Source organism: Lepus europaeus, chromosome 3 (genome assembly GCF_033115175.1).
Source record: "Lepus europaeus isolate LE1 chromosome 3, mLepTim1.pri, whole genome shotgun sequence".
In the NCBI taxonomy this organism is placed as follows: Eukaryota; Metazoa; Chordata; class Mammalia; order Lagomorpha; family Leporidae; genus Lepus; species Lepus europaeus.
In genome coordinates, this window is record NC_084829.1 from 5,712,096 (window position 1) to 5,726,945 (window position 14,850).

At 45.3% G+C, this 14,850-nt stretch overlaps 1 protein-coding gene across 5 annotated transcripts in view; it reads left to right on the plus strand.

Annotated features, from left to right (window-relative positions):
• FARS2 (phenylalanyl-tRNA synthetase 2, mitochondrial) overlaps positions 1-14,850 on the plus strand; it is a 483,127-nt gene that overhangs the window by 281,899 nt on the left and 186,378 nt on the right. The gene's annotated exons all lie outside the window — the stretch shown is intronic.

The window sequence follows — 14,850 nt, forward strand, 5'->3', positions numbered from 1 at the left end:
CACACGGAGTTCATGGACTTCCAGAAGTTGTACATGGGAGGAAGGAGACTTTTGGACCTTAGTCTAGGCATCAGTGGACAGTGAGAGACACTGAAGTGTCCTGTCTCAGTGTGGTCGTCTCTGAGGTCCGCCATGCCCTGACTCCCTGGGGCAATTCAGGGTTTGTCCTTGCACTCTCTGGCATCAGGCTTCAACAGTGAGTGCTGCGTTATGTGTAGACTAGAAGTTCCTGAAGGCCAGGGTTGGCTTTGTTTCCTCATTTATTTATGCCTGCTGGCATCACAGCTCAGCACACCATCCATCTATACATGGAGACCTTATAACTCTTGCCAGTTGTTCAGTGTTGTATGGAAGTCATTGAACTAAACTAATACAGCTTTTATGCACCAGAATGGATGGGTCGGGTCCTGTGAATCCACTTTACAGATGGTACTACTGAGACTTGGCATCCCCGAGTGACTCTGCCCTAATACATCCACCAGTATGTGACAGACAGGACTTTAACCAAAACTGACTCCCAGAAACTCCTGATGTTGGTTAGTAAGCTCTACTGTCACATACACGAAGGGGCTGTACGGAACACTGGGGTCTCAGTCAACTCCTGACTTCAGGTGTTTCTAATCTAGAGGAGGAAACAGACTTGTTGAGGGACACTTACAAAATAATATGAACAGTTCATAGGTCACGCAGAATTTCCTCAACACTGCCCAATGAATGTGGAGGTCAGAATTTTCCTCTTCGTTTCTGTAGTCCTTTCCTGATAGTTAATTCTCTAAACCCTTCTCTGTCTCTCTAAAATTGTTTGAGAACTTGGATCTGTGATTGGTGCTAATCTTCATGTGATGGAATGGCACGGAGACCTGGTTCTGTTGTCGTTATCGTAACTGTTGTCTGGTTAAAGACTTAACACTGGATTTTGCAGTGTTTCCTCATTCTGTTCCCAAACAAATTCAACCGTGGGAATCCATCCGTCTCACTGGGGTGCAGTGAAATGAATCAGTTTAAACTTTTCACTATTTCCATGTGCACTTTTCCCAACTCATCCCACCCCCAAATGTATTATTTTCTTTTATTGTGAGAGAGAGGACTCCAGAAGAACCTAACAGGAAGAGGTAGAGGAAGAAATGGAGGAAGTAGCCTACCAAAGACTCAGTTGTGTGTATTCGGTAGCCATGGTTGCGATCCCTGATCAGTGAGTAAGTTTGTCTGTGTTTATACGGGAAGCAGTCACACAGCGCCTGCCACGCACATCGCAAGCCTTGAGCCCACGTGACCTGCCAGGCGTATTCTCACAGCCGCTGCGGCTGCCGTCACTGTTACCGCTGCAACCCTGAGTTTGGGGTGTAGACAAGAGGCGGGACACAGTGACAGAGGCAGAGGACATGAAACACTTTCCTAGCTTGAGCTTGATTCTCAGAGGATGTTCCAGGAAGGTTATCTCACGGCGTTGCACTCAGAGGGGCCCGGGCTCTACAGCTGCAGGAGACCTGTGGGCGTCAGGCACTGCGTGAACAGGGATGTCACCTCAGCAGCACGGACCCCGCTTTCCCACGTCACGGACACACGGAGGCCCTGGCAGACTGCTCCTCGGGGAGCCGATCTTTAGGGACCTCTCCCACCTCCCCACCCTCTCCTTTGCTTGTCACAAGTGAAGGAAGCATGACTCTGAGCAGCCACCTCTTGGGGCTGATTCATGGACGAGACCCAAAGGGAGGGACTCTGTGTCCCGGGACAGCAGCGCCACCACAGCTGGTGTGAAACGTGCTGTTCTGAGAGCGATGACCAGTCTTCATGACTCTCTGTCCTTGGAGCCCTCGGTTTCCATCTTTTCCAGTGTTGTTAGAAAACCCCAGCCTGATGATGCCAGGACACGTCTCTGGAGTCTCTTGAAAGCTGTGCACAGGGGCCCTTGTCTGGATCAGAGGCTTTGCATTTCCTGCTGGGCTGTGTGTGTGTGTGTGTGTGTTTGAAAAGGGAAGGTTTGTGTGATGTTTTATGTATTTAGAGTTGCAGCCATTTATTTCTTGTTTGTTAAGATGCTTATAAGGAGGTGGAGAAGGGAGGTGTCTGGCACAGTAGTGGGGGCACCTCTATCCCATATCAGGGTTCCTGGGTTCAAGTCTTGGCTCCACTTCCAACTCCAGCTTCCTGCTAATGAACAACCTGGGAGGCAGCAGATAAAAACTAAAGTACTTTGGCTCCCTGCCATCCGTGTGGGAGACTCAGACTGACATCTGGGCTCCTGGACCTGGGCTGGCTCGGCCCTGGTGGCTGTAGGCATTTAGGAAGATGGTGGATCTCTGTCTCTCTATGTGTCTCTCTGCTTCTCAAATAAAAATAAAAATAAATATTTTTTAAAAATAAAAAAGTCCTCAGCGTTTTGTTGCACAGGTTTCTTGTATAGAGTGGAAGGTTATGATGTTACTGTCCTCTGCATCTACATGCATTCAATACCCTTGTTACATTTTCTGAGCTATTAGTCTATTGGAACTGTATAAAAACTTCCTATTTATAGACATGTTAAGCTGCAAATCTTGGTACATCTATAAAATTTGAGAAATTATATGTGGCATATCTTAGGGATCATTTATCTGACTAGAAGAAGTTTTGGTATTTCCGTCTCTGGAGCCAGAGATACTTTTAATTACTGTGTAGTCACCTCGGTTGAATTCTAGAAGTTAGTGCAACATAAAGATCAAAGTTGGTGTTTTCGAAGGAGATCGTCAGTACAGGGGCTGGAAACACACACTCACTTGAGCACCTGCCGTGGGACGGAAGCACCCATCGGCAGTGACGACCAGTGGTGTTCCCCGGGGGGGGGGGGGGGGGGAGTGGATGTGGGAAGTAAATTTTTTTTAAAGATTTATTTATTTATTTGAAAGGAAGAGTTATGGAGACAGAGAGAGAGACAGTGGCAAAAGAGATCCACCATTCAGTGGTTCGCTCTGCAAAGGGCAGCAACAGCTGGAGCTGGGCCAATCTGAAGCCAGGAGGCTCTTCCAGGTCTCCCATGTGGATGCAGGGGCCCAAGGGCTTGGGCCATCTTCCACTGCTTTCCCAGGCCAGAGCAGAGAGCTAGATGGGAAGTGGAGCAGCCAGGACTTGAACTGGCGCCCATATGGGATGCCGGCACAGATGGTGGCTTTACCTGCTATGCCACAGTGCTGGCCCAGGAAGTAGTTGTTACAGGGGCATGGTTGCAATGCCCTGGGCTTCAACCAAGAGAAAAGCCAAGTAAAAGTGGCTTCAGCATGAAGCACAATAGTGGCACACCTGCAGTGAAGCCAGGATGTAGTTGTCCTTTGCCACTAAACATGGCGGCAAGGGTGAGCATCACTTCCTACAGCAGGATCGCAAGGCAGGAACTGGACCACCCTCATCGCCTTTTGGGAGCACGAGGGAGAGTTTCCCACAAGTCCTCAGTAGTCTTTCCTCACATCTCATTTGCAGCGCAGTTGGGGTGGTCCTGTTAGTTTCTGGTGTTTGCACTGAGCTTTTGTCAGTAAGGCTTGTCTGCATTTTTTCCCATCCAGTGATACCTCTTATTACTGCAACCGTGTGTATGAGTAGACAGTCACTGTGACGTAGAATGACAGAGGCTACAGGGAAAATAATTCCAGCCTAAAATCTCCCTCTTCCCTGAATAATGCTTGAAAGCTCCCCTTAGAGTTTGCCGGTTTTAGTTCGATGGTTTGATCCAAGGTCAAGTGTAAAATGCCTTCCCCTGACTGTGTCTGCTTTCGTAGGAAAGCTGGATGGGATAGATGGGAGGAGGTGGCTGTGGGACATTTTTCTGTTTGAACCTGAGTTCAGAGACCAGGACCACCGTGCCACATGCAGCTGTAGGTTAATTACAGTGACCCAAGGGAAAAAGGCTGAAAGGGTAACGACAGGGTCACTGAACCCAGGACTGAGCTTCCCAAGTGTTAGCAAAGAGCTGGCAGCCGTTGGCCAGAGCCAGTTCAGATAGAAGAGTCAAGGTTCATACTCCTGTTCTGGGAACCACGTTAAATCAGAGTAATTTGTCTTACTACAAATGATTAGTCAAGAAAGGTAAGCGTATGAGGATACTTCAAAAAAGTTAATGAAAAGCTGAATTGTATGATTTTTGGTGCAGTTTTTTTTCTTTGGAATCCACTCATGGTTTCTTCAAAATGTACATTTTCCATGAATGTTTTGAAGACGCCCTCATGTGCATGGGCTTCAATGTTTTTTGCACCAAAATAAATTTATCTTTTTAATTGTATTTCCTGAACTGTTTGAAGTACCCTCGTAATTATTCTATGTCTTTAATTTACCACATCAGATACAAAAGAACAAGCACATTTCTTCAAGGTAAATAAGAGCAGAATGGGAGTCCATTTGAGATGGTAGAATTTAAAGTTTCCCTGTATTTAGACAGAGCAATGAGAATTCCTTTGTGATTACATTATTGCACAGCTTTTCAGACTCTAAGAAGCCTTTTCTATGTGTACGGTCCTCTGATCTTGAAAGTCAAGAATGTCGGTAAAGTAACAAGTAATTTTTACACTGGTTCCCTTAATTACTCTTTCTACCGTTTGGCTAAGTAATTACTCGAATGTTTTCTTTCAGTGTGAAGGAAGAATTTATTTTCTGAAGAGCCTCCCTCTAAGACTTATAAATTATAATCGTAAGATGTTCACTGCCACAGGGAGTGGACTGTAAGTAGACGACCCTGGAGGAGACTGTTTGGCACAGCTTGAGAAGCTCTCACTGCTGTTTGGGAAGCTATTTTCTGCTTATTTTCATAACTTATTCAATGATGATCCATCCTAAACATATATTTCCGGATTTGATTTGCTGTTAACATGTAGAGCGGGGGACCTAACCAACCCCTAGCAATTCCTTAGATTTTACCACAAATTATTTTAAACAGCAGAAGCTAGAGAAATGTGGTTGAAATGCCAATGGCTCCCTGGCATTCCCAGGGTGGCTCTCCTCCCTGAAGGCGACCACGTTCAATGTGTCATTTTCCATTCTCACATTCTTACTACATTTGTGCATTTCCAAAAAGCAACTGGCAGGATGGCTTCAGAAAGTAATTACATGGCCAAAGCAGTTCAAATAAATTCTGATTTGGTGTGGAATTTGATAAGCAAATTCTGATATGTGTGGAGAAACACAGAGGGCCAGGAATAGCCGAATCGCCTAGCTGGGGAATTTGCTCAGTCTGATATCAGTTCTCTGCTGATTGAAATGCAAGAAGGAGACCAGAAATATCCATGTCTGGTGCTAAGTTTGTGACAACACTGACCCTACAGAACACAGGGAAGAAGACAAATACAGTAGTGACAATTGGGTATCTGCATGGACACTGTGGCTTGAATATGGATTCTCAGCACTGAAATTCATACTTAATAACCGTCACTTTGTATTCGGAGGGTGGAAATGTAATCTGACCATGTACTGTGGTATTTAAACGTGAGGCCTTTAGACAGCGGTTAGGGTTAGTTTAGGTCATCGGGTCAGAGTCCCTCTGATTGAATCCTAGAGGCTTTCCAAAGAGGGAGAGAGAGAGACCCGAGGGTACACATACTGACTCCCTGTTTGTCACCGTGTGATGCCCTGTGCTGCCTTGTGATGCTACAAGAAGGCCATCCCCAGAGCAGCCCCTTGACCTTGACCTAGATAGAAACTGCTTGTCTTTAAAACTTAGTCTATGGTTATTGTGTTACTAGCAACAGAAGAGGAACTTAAAACAGTGGAAAAAATACAACCTGACCCGGTATTCCTAATTATTCAAAGACGAATTCCAGGGGGTTTGTAGATCTACATGCAAAAGAGAATTTATTAACTTACTGCCTTTGAAAAAGTCATCTCACCAGGAGTGATTCTTTGATTCTTATTGTAGCAAATTGAATTGAGGAGACTGAACTAAATGAACTATGGTAATGTAAAATTAAAACCTAATTAAATGTCTGATCTTGAAAATTTTGAGATGAGTATTTATTTAAAGTGGTCGCTGTAAGCTTTTTGTAAAGGATTTTATCAGATTACCCGTATTTCCTTCTCTTTCTTGTTTGCTAGGAGTTTCGTGATAATGAAATCGTAAATGTACCCAGCATTTCCGTGAGTTATTGTTGGGGCATAAGTGAGTCCGGGTTGTTTTTTCCATCACAAGGAGGACTTCATGGATGAGATGTATGTAAAGGTCAGCTGAGAGGCAGGATTTACCTCCCTCCAAGGGAAGGCACCCGCTCAGGAATGGGCTGCACTGCACCAGGCTCCGCTGTCCCCTTACAGGATCTGTCTGGGACAGGGCTCAATTTGAATATTCAAGGAGGGTGGAGGTTGGGACAGGGCTTTGACTACTTGGTGTTTCTGTGCCCTTGTTTGGAACTCTCAGAAGTGCTCTGGCATCAGGTGTGTGTTGGCAGTGGGCATGTCAGCCGTGATAATTTTATTATAATGGCATCATGAACTAAAGGAGGTCATGGTTCAGACACAGCCGGCAGCCAGATTGGATGTTTTTGGCCATTGTCGGTTCTAAAGTGGCAAAACCACAGAGGTTGCAGTTTTCTGCTGCGTGGGAGGGGTTGTTTGGGTGGTACATGGACAGGTGGGCCTTGGGCAGTGCAAGAAGGGCTCAGGGCAAGGATGGCAAAGCGTAGCTCCTCCTTGCCCACTGCCGCCTTGTCTCCATCATGTTGAGGCCATCTCATGAGTTTTTGCATTGTCATTAATTTAGTGATTGTTTTTTCCGTGCTATATTCCTAAAACATAATTTGGACATAACATTTTTTATGCATTTGTGGATTTGATTTGTTAATATTTGCCTAAGGTTCCTGAATCTGTGTTCAAGGCTGAAATAGGCATGTAATCTTTGTACAAGGATCCATTCATTCATTCATATGAAGGGGAAAGAACAGAACAGCAGAGATCTTCCATATACTGGTGAGCACACACACACACACACTGTCCCACCAAATGGTTACAAAAGCCGGGCCTGGGCCAGACTGAAGCCAGAGGCCAGGAACTTCATCTGGGTCTCCCACATGAGTGGCTGGTACCCAAGTACTTGGTACATCTTCCTCTGCCTTCATAGGTGGGTTTGCAGGAGGCTGAATCAGAAGCAGAACACCTGCTGGCACTCTGATCTGGGATGCTGGTGTGTTGCAAGAAGCAGTTTAGCCTGCTATGCCACAGCACCAGCCCCAGGCCTGTAATTTCTTGTTACACTGATCTCAGGTTTTGATACTAAGATTGTACTGTCCTCATAAAACTAGTTTGCAAGTATGTTTTATTCCTAGTTTCCACAAGACTATTTTGAACATTAATATTTGATCAGATTTACCAGTGAAGCTATCTGGGATTATAATTTTCTTTATGGGCTATTTTTAATCACAAATTAAAATAGTTTATATGTTATTAAGCTTTCCTCTTTTGTGTATTTTTAAATTATTTATTTATTTGAAAGGCAGAAAGAGAGGGATATCTTCCATCGGCTGGTTCACTCCCCAAATGGCTACAACAGCTAGAGCTGGACCAATCTGAAGCCAGGACCTTCCTCTGGGTCTCCCACATGGGGCAGGGGCCCAAGGACTTGGGCCATCTTCCACTGCATTCCCAGGTCATAGCAGAGAGCTGGATTGGAAGTTGATCAGCCGGGTCTTGAACTGGGGCCCATATGGAATGCCGGCACTGCAGGTGGCGGCTTTACCCTCTACACCCAGTGCCGACCCCTCTTTTGTGTAATTTTTAACAAATTGTTTTTCTAATAATTTGTCCATTTTATCTACATTTTCAAATGTATTGTTATAAACTTATTATAACATTTGTATGAACTTGATATTCAGAAAGCATAATTTTCATTAGTCAATAATTAAGCATATTTACTAAAATTTATTACGTTTGTGCCTGCATATTTTTTTGTATGCCAAGCCTTCTTCTTAGAGTGTGTTTTATTCTTAATGAAAGCTGTCACTTGAACATTCTTTGTGTATGGGATTTTAAAATTCTCTTGGTCTTTGTATATCTGAAAATGCTTTCCTGTTGTGCTAATTGATTGATAACTTAGCAGGGTATAAAATTCTAGAAGGGCAAGCATTCTTCCTTTGCTCCTTGAAGATGCTGCTTCAGGCCTTTGGAAAAGTCCAGTCTTAATGGAACTGCTGTTTGCAGATAACAGTGCCTTTTTTCTTGGATAATGTTTAAGCCTGTATGTTTGATGTCCTCCAGTTCTGATAGGATTCATCTTTGTGTGGATTCATCTTTGTCTCAATCAGTATTTGAAGAGTACTTTTGTTCTGGGAATTCACATCTTTGCTCAGCTCTAGAACTGTGTTACCTGTGCTTGCCTCAATCCTCCCATTGTCTTTTTTGAGTTTCCTAGTTTGTGTATTGGATTCCTAGTTATCAGTTTCCTTAATTATTAAATATTTTAAAATTTCTTTTCCTATGCTGGTGAATTTCTCTGTACTTTCCACCATTTTAACAGTTTCCTCTGATAATCTTTTTCACTTCATAACTAATACTTATTTCCATAATACCCGTAATCCCCAATTTCACTTTTTAAATTTATGACTGGTTTTGTTTCCTGATTTCTTGCTGAATAATTTGAATGTCTTGGGTACGCTTATTTTTAAAGTTGTCAGCTTTTCTATAAGATTGTTTTGTCTAAAATGAATTTCTGTTCTGGTTGGTTTTTTTCACATGACAGCTTTTCTTTGTTTCAGAATTGGGCATTGCAATCTCATTTTGAATACATATTTATTATTTTCCCATTTATAATCACCAGCAGTCAATCTGTCTTACCTGATAACTTTATATGACTTACACTTAACCCTGGCATGCCCCAGGTAAGAACTACTCATTTAATGGCATTATGGTGTTTGCCCTTGTTTAAACAGTCACCAGAGTGGCAGAGATCTGGGCTCAGTACCTGATCAAAAATATTGAATGTTTTTCCCTAGGTCCACAGCTTTCTGTAAAGGAGGAGCTGGGTCAGAGCGTGAACTCACAGCAGCATCATGGCGTCAGGGTTTTGAGTGGTTCATTCCTTGTTCATCAGAAACCACGTTAGCTGGGCTGTGTCTGTATTTTCCACGGAGCCCTTTCCCTACCCTGACATTTACGGGCTCAGTCCATCCCCTCAGATGTGCCCAGGCTCACAGTTAGTAATCCTACACTTCCTTCCGGACAACGTAAGTACACTTCAATGCAGTTAACTCAAACTAGTGTTCTGGAAGGGATAACTTTGACTCCACTCTACTTATGTGCACATATATAAAATACATGTGTACATATATACATATATGTATTTTAAATTATATTAAACAGACATAAAATTTACCATTTAAACATTTCTGGGGGCCGGCGCCGTGGCTCACTTGGTTAATCCTCTGCCTGCGGCGCCGGCATCCCATATGGGCACCGGCTTCTAGTCCCAGTTGCTCCTCTTCCAGTCCAGCTCTCTGCTGTGGCCCGGGAGGGCAGTGGAGGATGGCCCAGGTGCTTGGGCCCTGCACCCACATGGGAGACCAGGAGGAGGCACCCGGCTCCTGGCTTTGGATCAGTGTAGCTCCAGCCATAGCGGCCATTTGGAGGGTGAACCAACGGAAGGAAGACCTTTCTCTCTGTGTCTCTCCCTCACTGTCTAACTCTATCTGTCAAATAATTAAATTAAAAAAAAATTCTCAGTATGTAGTTTATTGGCATTAAGTATTTTTGCATTATTGTGTAACGCTCACCAGCAGCCATTTCCAAGTTGAACCCTTGCATACCGTTGGTGGGTTTCTGAATTATACGGCAATTGTAGAAAGCAGTATGGAGGTTCCCCCAAGAACTGAAGATAGAGCTTGCATACACATGATTCAGCAGTCCCACTACTGGGTGGATTTCCAAGGGACGTGAAATCTATCTGCTGAAGAGACATCTGCGCCCCTTGTTCATCGCAGCACTGTCCACAATCGCCCAGAAACCCGAAGAGCCTGTGTGCCCATCCACTGATGAATGGGTGAAGAAAACGTGGTACACTGCTCCTTAGCCATGACAATTACGAAACCTTTGTCATTCACAACAGCATGGATGGAGCTGGAGGTTCCATGTGAAATGAAATATGCGAAAGACATTTAGCACGCTGTCTCGCTGATACGTGACGCTTTAAAATAACAGAGATGAGCTCAGAAATTAGGAGTAAATGGTGGTTACCAGAGGCCAGGGAGGGAACGGGGGGGGCATGGGAAAGGGTTGATTAACTGAGTTTTAAGTTGTAACTAGATGGAAGCAGGAAATCCTGATGCCATGCATAGCAGGGCGACTGCAGATAATGTTGATACACTGTGTATTATTAAGATTTCATATAGATGATAAAATATTACAGATAACGTTATACTGTTTAATATTAAGATTTTGGGTGTTTTCTTCAACAAGAAATGTTAAATGCTTGAGGAGTTAGATGTCTTTACGCAGAGTGGACATTACACAAGGTACACATGTTACCAAAACACCTCTCATGGTATCCAATAAGTATGAACGTCTTTATTTGTTATGAATAGTATAAAGGAAAAAAAAAATTGAAGCAGACAAATAAGCCAGCACCCTTGGAGGCTCTGTTCTGCAGCCACTGAGACACTGCAGGCCCAGCATACGACGTCTGCGTGCCTGAATGTCAGACACCTTGGAGAACCCAGCTTTTGTCTTGTCTTTTAAACCCAGTCAGTGACCAAATCTAAGCTGACCTGAACTCAGTTTGTGGACAGAGGTGATGCAAACGGAAGAAAATGTTTATAAAGAGCTCTTTTATTTTTCAAACCTGTAACTCTGTACCCTTCCTATAATTACGCTCCATCCCCCTGTCCCCAGCCCCCAGCCGCCTGCCCAGGGCGGCTCCTATTCTGTTTCCCCTCTCTGTGGCTTTGACTCCTCTTGATACCGTACACACGTACAGGTGCACAGCATTTGTGCTTTTGTCGCTGGATTTTTTCGTTCGACACCGTGCCCTCAAGCCTCCTGCATGTTGCAATACATGTCAGAATTTGTCCTTTTAAGGCTGAGTGTGTTTTGACTGTATGCATATACCACGTTTTGCTTGTTCATTTGTCTGTGATGGTGCTGTCTCTGCCTGCTGGCCGTGTTCAACAGTGCTGCATAAGTATGGGTGTTTGCATGTCTCCTGGAAACTCTGCTCTCCATTCTTTGAGGCATTTCCATGCTTAGCAGTAGCATTGCTGGGTCATATGGTGCTCTGGTTTGAAAGTGACCCCGGCCGGTGCTGCGGCTCACTTGGCTAATCCTCCGTGTGCAGCACGGGCACCCCAGGTTCTAGTCCCGGTCGGGGAGCCGGGTTCTGTCCCGGTTGCTATTCTTCCAGTCCAGCTCTCTGCTGTGGCCCGGGAAGGCAGTGGAGGATGGCCCAAGTGCTTGGGCCCTGCACCCGCATGGGAGACCAGGAGGAAGCACCTGGATCCTGACTTCGGATTGGCGCAGCGCAGGTCGTGGCGGCCACTTGGGGGGTGAACCAACAGAAGGAAGACCTTTCTCTCTCTCTCTCTCTCTCTCTCTCTCTCTCTCTCTCTCTCTCACTGTCTAACTCTGCCTGTCAAAAACATTTTTTAAAAAGGTAAAAAGGTGTCCCCCAAAGGTTTCTAGGCTCAAAGCTTGGTCTCTAATGTGGTGGTGTTGAGGTAGTGGAACCCGTAGGAGGTGGAGCTGAGGTCATTAGAAGCAGTGCCTTTGGAAGGGATTCATGTTCTTGGAACCCTGGTTACTTCTGAGAGCAGCTTGTCAAAGAGCAGGCTTAGGGAGCAGGTGTCCCACACTGAAACACCTGGGTTTAATTCCTGGCTGTTTCTGTTAATGTAGAGCCCAGGAGGCAGTAGCGATGGCTCAAGTCATTGCGTTACTACCAGCTGTGGGATACCAGATTGTGTTCCAGCTCCTGGCTCCAGCCTCCGCCCAACTCATGGGTATTTGGGGAGTGAACCAGCAGATGGTGGCTCGGTTTGTCTGTCTCTGTCTTTCTGCTTCTTAAAAAAAAATTTAATAATTAATAAAGAATTTTCTTAAAAGAGCAAGGCTGGTAGCTGAATCCCTTTCACTCACTGTCTTGCCAAGGAATTGCTCTCTCCTCTTCCTGTCACATTCAGTCCCACCATGGCGCCATTTGCCATGCTGTGCTATAACCAGAGGGCCCTCACCAGAAGTCAGGTCAGTGGGACCACCCCCAAACAGACGTTCAGCGTTCCAAACTGGGAGCTAAGTAAATCTCTTTTCTTGATAAAGTCCTTAGCACCAGGTATTCTGCTATAGCAACAGAAAACGGACGAGGAAGTATGGTAAGTCTGTTTTTGATTTTTCAATAATCAAATATATGAACCACCGTATTATTTTTCCTAATAGCTACATCACCTTGCATCCCTGCCAACAGTGCACAAGGGTTCCGGTTTATCTCCTCTGCTGTTGACCTCAGATTGTATCGGTACACCTGACATCCATTTTCACCCAGTCTTGTAAAGTGGAAAAAAAAAAAAAAAAAAGTTGATTGCAAAAAGAAATGATGGCTGTTTCTGGGCTCTTTCCCTTCAGGAAACATCCTGCCAGCTGATACAGATACCTCAGAACCTCGGATCCTCGGGTTTAAGATCCAGAGGAGCACAGAGGAGCTGGCCTTTAGCTTCTAAAACGGACTGCGGTGCATGGAGGATTCTCACAAGTGGGGAAGCCAGCACTGTGGCCCTGTTCAGAGCCGCCTCTGCTGGCCTAGGACCTGGGTCTTTTTCCACCCCGGACAGCAGTGCTGGCTAGCTGGGTGTCCGTGAGGACCGTGCGTGGGGAAGAGGCCCTGGCTCTGTTGGCACTGATGGTCCGTGTGGACAGCACAGAGTGTCAGCCTCTTCCTGCTTCTGTCCGTGTGTCTCTGTGCTTCAGCCCATGTCTCACGCTGCCTTTTTCTGTGGGACATTTTTTCCCACTCTCACTTTTGAAACATGTGGATCTGACACAAATTAGATTGTCAACAGTCACATGACATCCACCAAAGAAGTTTTTCTCCCTCTGCTGCTTCATGAGACCTAGTTAATGTGGATGAAGTTGACAGGTGCATCCCAAGTGCAAGAACAGGCCCAGTTACTGGGCAAACAGTTCCGAGCATCTGCTCTCATGCCGGGTGCGTGCTTGCCCTCAGAGAGCCCATTCGCTCGTCGGGAGTGGGGGCGGTGATGGGTGTTAGTGCTTTGATAAAGGTGGGCAGGAGTCAGGGGTCCGTGCTGAGTGGGAGGAGGCTGATGATGGACAGGAAAGGAGAAGTCTCAGAGGCAGGAGACAGCCATAGACTTGTTCAGTTTAGGGTATTTAGAGAGGGCAGGGTGGCGAACATGGACAAGGGCAGCACAGGACACAAGCTTAGGCTTTGAATTTCTCTGGAAATTAAGTTTCACGATTGGCTTTCCATTGTAGACAGATCTCAGTGCTGCTAATGTGGAGAAAAGGCTGGGACGAAGAGTCCATTCCAGGCCTGGCACAGGAGAAAGCACGTGAGACAAGATCAGGCAGTGGTAGAGAGGCTGGAAGGTAGGGTCTGGGCTCCAGAGGTTCTAAGAGACAACACTGAAAGGTGTTGGAGATAGTGCGATTAGAGACACAGTCACCAAATATGTGTCACCTAAATCGCAATGCCGCTGCCTTCCAGAGTTACAGGGCCCAGGTGAGAAACTACGCTGCATCTACAGGTGAATACTGGCAGTGACTGGGTGTTTAATCGTCGTAGATAAAGGTGAGCAAGGAGAAGAATGATCCCTAGGTTTCTTGCTTGGATAGGAAACAGTAAAATAAACGGATTTGGAGGAGAAGATGATTCCAGTGTTGGCCAAGTGAGTTCATAAGTGTAAAAATGTCTGCTTTGTTCTGTTTGATCGGCAGAGCCAAGTGCACAGGTGCGCAGGATGGTCACAGGTGTGATTGAGCCCAGGTGGCAGTGCAGGCCGCGGCAGAAATGAGAAGCTGGAACAGGGTGAGCCAGAGCTCATTGCTTTGAGACCCTGGTCCAGGGCAGGTTAGGTCAGGACGATGGCGGATCAGTTGTTTCCGGGGAGGTATGTTGGGGCGCAAGTACTAGCATGGGTGCCAGGAACTTGCTGTAAGAGGACCAAGCACAGAGGCCAGCAAGTAGGAAGGGGGCCAGGCGTCCTCCCGGCAGGAGGACAGCGTCTGCAGAAGTCCGAGTGGGAGCGGGATGGCAAGGTCAGCTGTACTGAGCCTCTCCTTTGGGGCTGCCTCTGCGCTGACTCCTGGGAGATACTTCAAGCTCTTGTACCTGGTTAAGGACAGCCGTGCAAATGCTGGTCGTCCTTGAAATCCAACCTCACATTTTAAAAAAAATTACATTTGTTTTAACCTCTTTTAGAGACCTCTTCTTCCAAATATTTCTGCATGTTAAACAGAATATATTTCTTCCTTAGCCAAAGATTGAAAAGTAAGATAGCAAAAATTAGAATAAAGCATTCCCGTAAATATTCACATTTGAATATGTAGGTCTTCCTAGTGTGATTATTTTGGTGGAACTGTGGGGAAATGGGAAGAGAGTGCCATTCATAGTTGATTTGAATTATTTGTTTAAAGATTTGATAATCCTGAATATTATGGTATACCCTTTGCATTCTTATTTAATGAATAAAAGCATAGCATTCCTCCTTATTTCACTCTTCTAGGCGTCACTCCGTATCTTTAGTAGTCGCATTATCCTAACTGTGGCGTCTTCTAAACATAATTCAGTTGCCTTCTTCCCACATGATATGAATCTTTAGTTCTCCTGGATTTTTTTCTTCTCACTCAGTTTCACATTTAGCACCCTGTTAGCAATACACCTGCTTCATGGAAATTGTGTTGTGTCAT